The following is an 11,383-nucleotide window of genomic DNA, read 5'->3' on the forward strand; positions in this document are numbered from 1 at the left end:
TGCATCTGGTATTGCATGGGTATTGGGGAATCAAATTTGGGTCCTTTGGCTTTGCAGGCAAGTGCCTTAACCACTACGCTATCACTCCAGCCCCCTCAGTTTTTTCTTTAACTTAAAAATTTTATTTTGTTTATTTTTATTTTTATTTATTTGAGAGAAATAGTCAGAGAGAGAAAGAGGCAGAGAGAGAGAATGAGAATGGGTGCATCAGGGCCTCCAGCCACTGCAAATGAACTCCAAATGCATGCACTACCTTGTGCATCTGGCTTATGTGGGTCCTGGGGAATCGAGCCTCGAACCGGGGTCCTAAGGCTTCACAGGCAAGCACTTAACCGCTAAACCATTTCTCCAGCCCTATTTTTTTTTTTTTTCAAAGTAGAGTCTCATTCTAGCCCAGGCTGCCCTGGAATTCACAATGTAGTTTCAGGGTGGCCTCAAACTTATGGTGATCCTCCTACTTCTCTGCCTCCTGAGTGTGCTGGAATTAAAGGCATGTGCTCTTGAACATTTTTTTAAGGCTAGCTCAAAAGACTGGCCTTTTTCTTTATTTGTTTGTTTTGTTTTCTAAGGCAGGGTCTATCTAGCCCAGGCTGACCTGGAATTCACTATGTAGTCTCAGGGTTGCCTTGAACTCAAGGCAATCCTCCTACTTCTGCCTCTTGAGTACTGGGATTAAAAGTGTGTGCCACCATTCCCTACTTGTATGTAAGGTTTTTAGGTATGCTTTCACATGTAGTGTATGCAGATACATGTGCCCAGCACACGTAGGGAAACTAGTGGAAGACTTTTTATGTGGATGCTGAGAATCAAACTCAGGTTCTTACACAACAAGCTCTCCTATCTGCAGAGCCATCTCCCCAGACTCAAGTGCTTTATTGCAAGCATGGTTTGATCTGTGGCCTAGAGTTGAAGAGGTTGGAGAAAGGAGGAAAGGATGGGGATTTGCCAGGTTCCGCTTCATGCTGTCCTCTTGTGTGGTTCTTTTCAGTCATCAGTTATCTCATTCTTCTTGCTGGCAGGTAGACTGGGTGATGTCATGGACATGATGAGCCAGGAAATGATGGACCTGATGAATGAAGGCTTTGTTTATGAGAAAGACAGAAATCCCCAAGAGTCTGAAAGCTAAGTCATTGGTTCTTAAAGCAAGACCCTCGAATCAGCACTGTAAACATTGCTTGTTAAGAGTGCCAGTTCTCAGACCCAAGTTGTGGCATCAGCAACTCTGGGAAGGGTGCTGGCTCTGTGTATTCCAGCAAACCTGCCAAGGATGCTGATCAAGATTGATGCTCAAACTCTTCTTGTGTTTCGAAACAGAGTCTCACTCTACCCCAGGCTGACCTGGAATTTACTCTGTAGCCCAGGCTGACCTTGAACTCCTGGCAATCCTCCTACCTCAGATTCCCAAATCCTGGGATTGAAGACATGCACCACCATGCCTGGCTCACTTTCTTTCCTTCCTTCCTTCCTTCCTTCCTTCCTTCCTTCCTTCCTTCCTTCCTTCCTTCCTTCCTTCCTTCCTTCCTTCCTTCCTCCCTCCCTCCCTCCCTCCCTCCCTCCCTCCCTCCCTCCCTCCTTCCCTCCCTCCCTCCTCCCTCTCTTCCTTCCTTCCTTCCTTCCTTCCTTCCTTCCTTCCTTCCTTCCTTCCTTCCTTCCTTCCTTCCTTCCTTTCTTTCTTTCTTTCTTTCTTTCTTTTGGTTTTTTGAGGCAGGGTCTTGCTCTAGCCCAGACTGACTTGGAATTTTCTATGTAGCCTCAGGGTGTCCTCGAACTCATGACAATCCACCAACCTCTGCCTCCCAAGTGCTGGGATTAAAGGTGTGCACCACCATGCCTGGCTTTTTTTTTTTTTAATGTTTTATTTATTTATGTTTGGTTTTTCTTTTCTTTTTTTCTTTCTTTTTTTTGATTTTTTTTTTTCAAGGTAGGGTCTCACTTTAGCTCAGGCTGACCTATTCACTTGGAGTCTCAGGGTAGCCTTGAATTCACAGTGATCCTTTGCCTCCCAAGAGCTGGGACTAAAGGCATGAGCCACCATGCCCGACCCCTGTGACATTTTCTTTCTTTCTTTTTATTATTATTTTCTTTTTGGTTTTTTGACTTAGGGTCTCACTCTAGCTCAGCTGACCTGGAATTCACTATGTAGTTTCAAGGTGGCCTTGAACTCATGGCGATCCTCCTACCTCTGCCTCCCAAGTGCTGGGATTAAAGGCATGTGCCACCACGCCCGACTTTTAGTTTTATTTATTTGAGAGTGACAGACAGACAGAGAAAGAGGCAGACAGAGAGAGAGAGAGAGAGAGAGAGAGAGAGAGAGAGACTGGGCGCGCCACTGCAAGTTAATTGCAGATGCATGCGCCATCTTGTGCATCTGGCTTACAGGGGGATCCTAGGGAATTTAGCCTTGAACCTGGGTTCTTAGGCTTCATAGGCAAGTACTTAACTGCTAAGCCATCTCTCTAGCCTGCCTGTGACCTTTTCTAAAGAACATTAAAAAAAAAAATTGTATGAGAGAGAGAAAGAGGTAGATATATACTAAAAGAATGAGAGTGCCAGGGCCCCTAGCCACTGTAATGAACTTCATACACATGCCTCACCTTGTGTTTTTGGCTTTACATGGGTACTAGGAAATTAAACCTGGGCCCTTTGGCTTTATAGACAAGTGACTTAACTGCTAAGCCAGCTCTCGAGCCTTCTGTGACCTTTTACTGTGCTGTGAAACCTTTAAAACTAGGTACTTGGAAGGCTAATTTAGGAGGATCACAGTGAATTGAAGACCAACATTAACTATAGCATGAGTTCCAGGACAGCCTTGGCTATGTGAGACCAGGACTCAAAAAAATATCCCACAGGGCTGGAGAGATGTCTCAATGGTTAAGGTGCTTGCCTGGGAAGCCTAAGAAGCCACGTTCAATCTCTACAGATCCCACATAAACCAGGTGCATTAAGGTGAGGCAAGCATAAGGTGGCACATGCAAGCATAAGGTGGCACATACCCAGTAGGTAGAAGCATCTAGAGTTTGATTGCAGTGGCTGATGCCCTGGTGTGCCAATTCTCTCTCTCTTTCTTTCTTGTTCTGCCTAAAATTAAAATAAAATAAAATTCAAAATAGCAACTTAAGTTCTTATTGTTAAGATTACTATTAAAACAAATAAACAGTGTTAATATACCTATAAAATATTTAAATTCAACTTTTAATTCATTTGTTTTTTTTTCTTTTTTTAATTTTTATTAGCATTTTCCATGATTATAAAAAAATATCCCATGGTAATTCCCTCCCTCCCCCCCACACTTTTCCCTTTTTATTAATTCATTTTTTGAGACTGGGCCTCAAAAACTCTGTAAACCCTGGCTGTCCTCAGACTCACAGTTGATCCTTCAGCCTCAGTACTGGACTCAGCCTGGACTAGAGTGAGAGCCTACCTGGAAAAAAAAAAATTTTTTTTTTTTGTATGTGTGTGTGTGTGTGGTTTTTCAAGGTGGAATTTCACTCTAGCCCCGGCTAACTTGAAATTCACTATGGAGTCTCTGGGTGGCCTTCAACTCACAGTGATCATCTGACCTCTGCTTTCTAAGTGCGAGGATTAAAGGTGTGTGCCACCATGCCTGGCCTTCAAATTTAATTTGAAAACATTAGCTATGTTTTAAGATTTTTTTATTTTTTAATTTTCAAGGTAGGGTCTCACTCTGGTCCAGGCTGACCTGGAATTAACTATAACTATGTAGTCTCAGGGTGGCCTTGAACTCACGGCGATCCTTCTACTTCTGCCTCCCAAGTGCTGGGATTAAAGGTGTGGCTTTAAGAATTTTTTTTAAATATAAAGAATTTTATTTATTTATTTATATTTTATATACTTTATATATTTATTTATTTATTTGAGAAAGACAGAGAGAGAGAGGGAGAGAGAGACTGGGCATGCCGGGGCCTCCAGCCACTGCAAATGAACTACAGATGTGTGCACCACCATGTGCGTCTGGCATACGTGGGTCCTGAGAATCGAACTGGGATCCTTTGGCTTTGCAGGCAAACGTCTTAACCACTAAGCCATCTTTCCAGCCCTAAGTATAAAGAATGTAATAGAATGTGGTTATTTTATTTTTTAAATTCAATTATTTATTTATTTGAGAGAAAGAGGCAAAGACCAAGAGAGAGAGAGAGAAAATGGGCACACCAGAGCTTCCAGCCACTGCAGACGAACTCCAGATGCATGTGCCACCTGGTGCATATGGCTTACGTGGGTCCTGGGGAATCGAACCAAGGTCCTTTTAGCTTTGCAGGCAAGTGCGTTAAGCACTAAGCCATCTCTCCGGCCCAGAAACTGGGGGCACATGCATCTGGAGTTTGTCTGCAGTGGCTGGAGGCCCTGGTGTGCCCATTCTCTCTCTCTCTGCCTCCTTTCTTCTCTCAAATAACTAACTAAATAAATAAATAAAAATCTGGATTTTTGAGAAGAAAGAGACTGAATTCTGACTGGTATTTGATAGAGTTAAATAATTCCCTGTTGCAAATATTTTCTTCCCATTCAACATGCCCACAGCCCCTGAGCATGACAGACCAAAATCTGCCACTTCAGTTGACATGTGAAAGTCATACACAGCTAAAATGACACCCAAGAAGCCAAAGACAGGACCAGTGAATGCAAAGTATTATTCTGAATATAGCCCTTTGCTATGAAGAATGTTAACTACTTATGTAACATATATATATAAATAAAAAGTAAATTATTAATAAAAGTAAAATAAAATAAGAGAAGGACATGGTGGCGCACGCCTTTAATCCCAGCACTCGGGAGGCAGAGATAAGAGGATGGCTATGAGTTTGAGGCCACCCTGAGACTACATAGTGAAAGTGAATTCCAGGTCAGGCTGGGCTAGAGTGAAACTCTACCTCGAAAACAAACAAAAAATAATAATAATAAAAGAAAAAAATAAAATAAATACCCCATGCCCATAAAAAAAAAAAAGCAATTTCACTCTTCTACGCCGCACAGGTGCCGCTGCCATGTCTCTAGTGATCCCTAAGAAGCTCTGGCACATTTGGGAAGATTCAGGCCAACATTGACGGGCAATGGAAAATATTCTTTGCCATATTGCTATTAAGGGCATGGAAGAAAGTTTGCTCACATGGAGTTGAGGAAATTGGACACTGACCTCACTGGAGATGAGGCAGAACGTGTGATCATCATTATGCAGAATCCATGCCACAAGCTCAGCCAGTGGTGTGAACAACAAGCTTTGGGAAGATCTGTAGCAACTGAAGAGCAGAGTCCACCCTCTCCTGTGCCATTTCTGGGGCCTTTGTGTCAGAGGCCAGCACACCAGGACCACTGGCTGCACTGGGTGTGTCCAAGAAATGAGTCCTTAGGCCTTTTCTGTTAACAAGTAGTTTCTAGCCAGGCATGGTGGTGCACACACTTTTAATCCCAGCACTCTGGGAGGCAGAGGTAGGATTGCTATGAGTTCAAGGCCTCTCTGAGACTACCAAGTGAATTCCAGGTGAGTCTGGGCTAGAGCAAAGCCCTACCTTGAAAAGAAAAAAATGCAATGTCTGGCATCTGTTGTGATGGTGGCTTTTTCATCTCTAATTTTATTAATTTGTGTCTCTTCTCCTTTTCTTTTGGTCAGATTTGCTAAGGGTTTATCAATCTTGTATATCCTTTCAAAGAACCAACTCTTTGTTTCATTGATTCTTTAGATTTTTTTTTGTTTGTTTCTATCTCATTAATTTCTGCCCTAATCTTTATTATTTCTTCCCATCTACTGATTTTTGGTTTGACTTGTTCTACCTTTTCCAAGGCCTTAAGGTGAAGCATTCACTTGTTTACTTGCGACCTTTCTAATTTCTTAATATAGGCACTTAAGGCTATAAATTTACCTCTTAGAACTGCCATCATTGTGTCCCAAAGATTTTGATATGTTGTGTTCTCATTATCGTTTGACTCTATAATTTTTTTTACTTCCTTCTTGATTTCTTCATTGACCCATTCATCATTTAGTAGTGTATTGTTTAGTTTCCATGACTTTGTGTATGCTCTATAGCCTTTCTTGCTACTGATTTGTAGTTTAATTCCATTGTGGTCAGATAGAATGCAAGGAATTATTTCAATTTTCCTGAATTTGTTAAGATTTGCTTTGTGTCCTAATATATGGTCTATTTTAGAGAATGTTCCATGTGCTGCTGAAAAGAATGTATATTCTGCAGCCTTTGGATGAAATGTCCTGTATATATCTGTTAGGTCCATTCCTTCTATGACCTCATTTAGTCCAGATGCCTCTCTGTTTATTCTTTCCCAGGATGACCTGTCAATTGATGAGAGTGGGGTGTTAAAGTCACCCACCACCACTGTGTTTGGTGTTATCTGTGACCTTAGTTTTAATAGTGTTTGTTTGATGAATTTGGGAGCCCCCATGTTAGGTGCATATATGTTTAGGGTTGTAATGTCCTCCTGTTGGAGTGTGCCCTTAATCAATATAAAGTGACCTTCCTGATCTTTCTTGACTAACGCTGGACTAAAGTCTACCTTGTCAGATATTAGGATAGCAACCCCTGCTTGTTTTCTAGGCCCATTTGCTTGAAACACCATCTTCCAACCTTTTACCCTAAGATAATGTCTATCCTTTGTAGAAAGGTGAGTTTCTTGGAGACAACAAATTGTAGGATCCTGCTTTTTAACCCAGTCTGCAAACCTATGTCTTTTCGTTGGGGCATTGAGGCTGTTGATATTAAGAGATATTATTGAAAGGTGTGTATTTATGTTTGCCATTTTTTTTTTTTGTGGTTCCAGTTGTACCTGTGCTCTCTTATGTTAACTAGTATTTGAGTATTGCTTGTTTTTTCTAGGTTCCTTATATGTGTGCTTTTCCTTTTCTTCAGCATGGAGGATTCTATCAAGTATTTTCTGTAGAGCTGGTTTTGTCTTCAAATACTCCTTTAACCTGCTTTTGTCATAGAATGTCCTTATTTCTCCGTCCATTTGAATGGACAGCTTTGCAGGATAAAGTAACCTTGGTTGACAGTTGTTATCTTTCAGAACTTGGAATATATCACTCCAAGCCCTTCTGGCTTTAAAAGTTTGTGTTGAATAATCTGCTTAATCCTGATGGGCTTGCTTTTGTAGGTAACTTGATTTTTCTCTCTAACTGCTTTCAATATTTTTTCTTTGGTTTGTATGTTTGGAAGTTTGATTATAATATGACAAGGAGAGGTTCTTTCCAGGTTTTGTCTGGCTGGGGTTCTAAAGGCTTCCTGTATCTGCATTGGCACCTCTTTCCCAATTTGGGGGAAATTTTCTTCTATGATTTTTTTGAAGACGCCTACTATGCTTTTGGAGTGGAATTCTTCTCCTTCTACTATGCCCTGAATTCTTATATTTGATCTTTTCATAGTGTCCTGAATATCTTGAAATTCCCACTCATACTTTTCTATAAGTTTGTCTTTCTCTTTGTTGGACTGTATTAGATCTGCCACCTGGTCTTCTAGCTTAGATATTCTGTCCTCTCCTTCATCCATCCTACTGGCGAGATTTTCTAGAGTTTATTATTTCATTAACTGTGTTATTCATCGCTAGTAATTCTGACTGGTTTTTCTTTATTATTCCTTTTTTTTTTTTTAAAGAAATCAGTTTTTTTTTTAATTTTTTTGTTCATTTTTTATTTATTTATTTGAGAGTGGCAGACATAGAGAGAAAGACAGATAGAGGGAGAGAGAGAGAATGGGCACGCCAGGGCTTCCAGCCACTGCAAACGAACTCCAGACGCATGCGCCCCCTTGTGCATCTGGCTAACGTGGGACCTGGGGAACTGAGCCTCGAACCGGGGTCCTTAGGCTTCACAGGCAAGCGCTTAACTGCTAAGCCATCTCTCCAGCCCTCTTTATTATTTCTATTTCCTTACTTATGTCTTCTATTTCCTTCTTTATTTCATGAAATTGGTGTCCTGCGTCTTCTTTGATTCCTTTGATTTCCTCTTTGACTCCTTTGATTTGTTCTCTGACTTCTTTGAACATATTTACAATCATTCTTTTGAAATCGTTCTCAGGCATTTCCTCTAACTCGTTCTCACTGGAGGTCATTTCTGATGCATTAATACTTTTAGGTGGATTTATATCATCTTGCTTTTTAGTGTTTCTTGTGTTATAATGTATATATTTTTGCATCTTGGTTTAAGTTAATGCTTGGATTTTCTAGCTAGCTGGGTATTCCTAGCTGTATCAATTGATTTGATGTTATATATTTTCAGGGTAGGAGCTTAAGGTGTTAGGTGTGGCTCTGAAGACTCTCAGATTATCTACAAAGGTGCTCCTAGGGGTTGAGTTTCCCTGCTATGGGAGTATTCAAGTAGGCTGAGTGGAATAAAATACTGGTAGATTCTAAAATTTAACTAAACACTGTACCCATTCAATCAAAAACAGCCCCAAGTATGTATGCCAGAGTAGTTATTATAACAACCTGATCCTCTATCAACAAAGAGGTTAAGATTTCTGGTCTGTTGAGGGATCCAAGTCAGCTTGTGACCAAGTGAGACCCTTCCCTGGTGCAATCCCATTTACCTTGGATGATTTTGGTCTCAGTCAAGTTGCTTCCTGGGTCGTCGTGCTGCTGTTCTGGTTTCTGGAGCTGGGCAGTGGCTTTTCCTGTGGGGCAAACCAAGCCTGGCAAGTGTGGCCCTGCAGATCAGCACCCCTGCTGTTGGAACTGCTGCTGCTAAAGCTGCCACTGCTGGGTCTGTAGCCGCTGCTGCTGAAGCTGCTGCTGCTGTGTCCACTGCCGCTGCTGCCACTGAGGCTGCTGTTGCTGGATCTGCTGCTGCCTCTGAAGCTGCTGCTGCTGGGTCTGCCGCTGCTACCGCTACTGGATCTGCTGCTGCTGCTGTGACCGCTGTTACCGGTGCTGGAGCCACTGATATTGCTGCCGAACTCTGCTCCTGCTTGGGTCCCGCTGTCAGCTCAAGTTGGCGTGGCCGGGTCCTGGGACGGCTGCTCTGTTCCCTGAAGCTGGGCTCAGGCGGTGGGGGAGGGGAGGGAGCCACAGCTGCTCTGGTTCTCTCACTGTTCCACGTGTTCTTCTACCTTGTGATCTGCTCCTCTGTTGCTCACTGCCGCTCTCCCTTCACGTTTCCTGAGTTGTGGAGAGTGTGAGGGGAAGCTCCCGCACCTGGCTTTTCCTGCTTTCTGGTGCGCCCCGCCACCACCGCAGTTGGTGGAGCTGCTGGGGCTGCTTTTGCCAGCCTGTGCGGGCTCTGGATGCTCTGGATCTCTTCTACTTCTCTGCTGCCGCTTCAATTTCCTATACACCTCACTTTTTAGTAAAAGTGTGCATTTTGCTGAGTTTTTTTGGTCTTTTCCCCCCCTAGGCTGCTTTGGCGTGGTACCTATGCCACCATCTTAACCGGAAGTCTCGCATGTTTTATTTCATTTGTTGTTTTCTTCATTGTTAGTAATTCTGACTGTTTTTTCTTTATTATTTCTATTTCCTTATTTATGTCTTGTATTGACCTCTTTATTTCATTAAATTGGTGTCCTGTGTCTTCTTGGATTCCTTTGATTTTCTCTTTGACTTCTTTGAGCATATTTGTAATCATTCTTTTGAAATCTTTCTCAGGCATTTCCTCTAACTCATTCTCACTGGAGGTCATTTCTGATGCATTAATATTTTTTTTTTTCGGTGTTTCAAGGTAGGGTCTCACTCTAGCCCAGGCTGACCTGGAATTCACTATGGTGTCTCAGGGTGGCCTCGAACTCACGGGATTCCTCCTACCTCTGCCTCGCAAGTGCCAGGATTAAAGGCGTGTGCCACCACGCCCGGCTGCATTAATATTTTTTGGTGGATTTATATTGTCTTGATTTTTGGTGTTTCTTGTGTTATAATGTATATATTTTTGCATCTTGGATTAATTTAATGCTCATGTTTTCTAATTATCTGAAGTATTATTAGATATATCAATCAATCTGATGTTATATATCTTCAGGGTAGGAGGTTAAGGTGCTAGGTGTGGCTCTCAAGACTCTTAGAATATCTACAAAAATGAACCTAGTTGTTGGGTTTGCCTGCTATGAGAGTATTCAAGTAGGCTGAGTGGAACAAAATACAGACAGATTCTAAAACTTAACTAAACAAGGTACACTTTCAATGAAAAACAGTACAGAGTATTTATGCAAGCGCAGGTATTACAACAACCAGATCTTCTAACAAAGTCTCAATCCCTAGGGTATGGATTGCCCCACACCCTTAATCCTGTCAGCTATGAGGATAAGATTTCTGGTCTGTTGAGGGTTCCAAGTCAGCTTGTGGCCAAGTGAGACCCTTCCCTAATGAACAACAGAAGAGGAAACAAAGCCACTATAAATCAAGAAGCAACAAATAACAAGCCCAAAATATAGCTTACTTAAGAATTGCAAATCTGACCATCCATCATATTTAACATATAATTTATCCTGATATGGAAGGTGCAATTAGCACTTCCAATTCAAGCCTATATACCAGGCTTTTTTGGTGGGTGCTGACCTGGTCTAATCCCAGTTACCTTTTGGGATGATTTTGGTCTCAGTTATGCTGCACACCTGCTTGGGTCCCTCTTTGATGTGCTGTTGATTCAAGTAGGCTGGCTGGGTCAATGGATTGCTGCTCTGGTTGCAGGTGCTGGGTGCTGTGAGCTCCCTTTCCCAGGTCTCTGGTGCTTCATTTTCTTAATTTATTTGCAAGCGTAAAAAGATAGAGAAAGTGGTGCGCTGTGCTGAACAATCTCAGATGCGGTGGGCTTTCTGGACATGCAGCTGCCTTTGAGTGGAAGCAGCTATGGGGTGGGGTCATAATCCAGGATAGGATGAGACTTCTGCATTTGAATCATCTGTGCTCCTGTAAGCAACCCCTCACCCTGCTCTGTAAGTAACCCCAATAAACTCATTGATTCACAAAAAAAAAAGAAAAGAAAAAAAAAGAAAGATAGAAAAGAAGCCAGGTGTGGTGGCGCACACCTTAAATCCCAGCACTCTGGAGGCAGAGGTAGGAGTATTGCTATGAGTTTAAGGCCACCCTTAGAGTACATTGTGAATTCTAGATCAGCCTGGGCTAAAGTGAGACCCTACCTTGAAAAACCAAAATAAGTAAATAAATATTAAAAATTTAAAAAGACAGAGAGAGAGAGAAAAAAAGATAGAGAGAATGGGCTGCCAGGGCCTTCATCTACTGAAAACAAACTCCAGATTTGTATGTCACTGTGTACCTGGTTTTACATGGGTACTGGGGAATTGAACCCAGGCTGTTAGGCTTTGCAGGCAAGGGCCTTAACTACTGATCCATATTTATAGACCTTTAATTTTTTTTTTTCAAAGTAGGGTTTCACTCTAGCCCGGGCTAGACCTGGAATTCACTATGTAGTTACCCTTTA

General features: G+C 42.1%; 1 pseudogene; it reads left to right on the forward strand.

Moving 5' to 3' along the window:
* The first annotated feature begins 5,000 nt into the window (after nucleotides 1-5,000).
* LOC123463534 lies at nucleotides 5,001-5,363 on the forward strand (annotated as a pseudogene).
* Nucleotides 5,364-11,383: the final 6,020 nt, after the last annotated feature.

The sequence above is a fragment of the Jaculus jaculus genome, chromosome 9, assembly GCF_020740685.1.
Source record: "Jaculus jaculus isolate mJacJac1 chromosome 9, mJacJac1.mat.Y.cur, whole genome shotgun sequence".
Taxonomy (NCBI): domain Eukaryota; kingdom Metazoa; phylum Chordata; class Mammalia; order Rodentia; family Dipodidae; genus Jaculus; species Jaculus jaculus.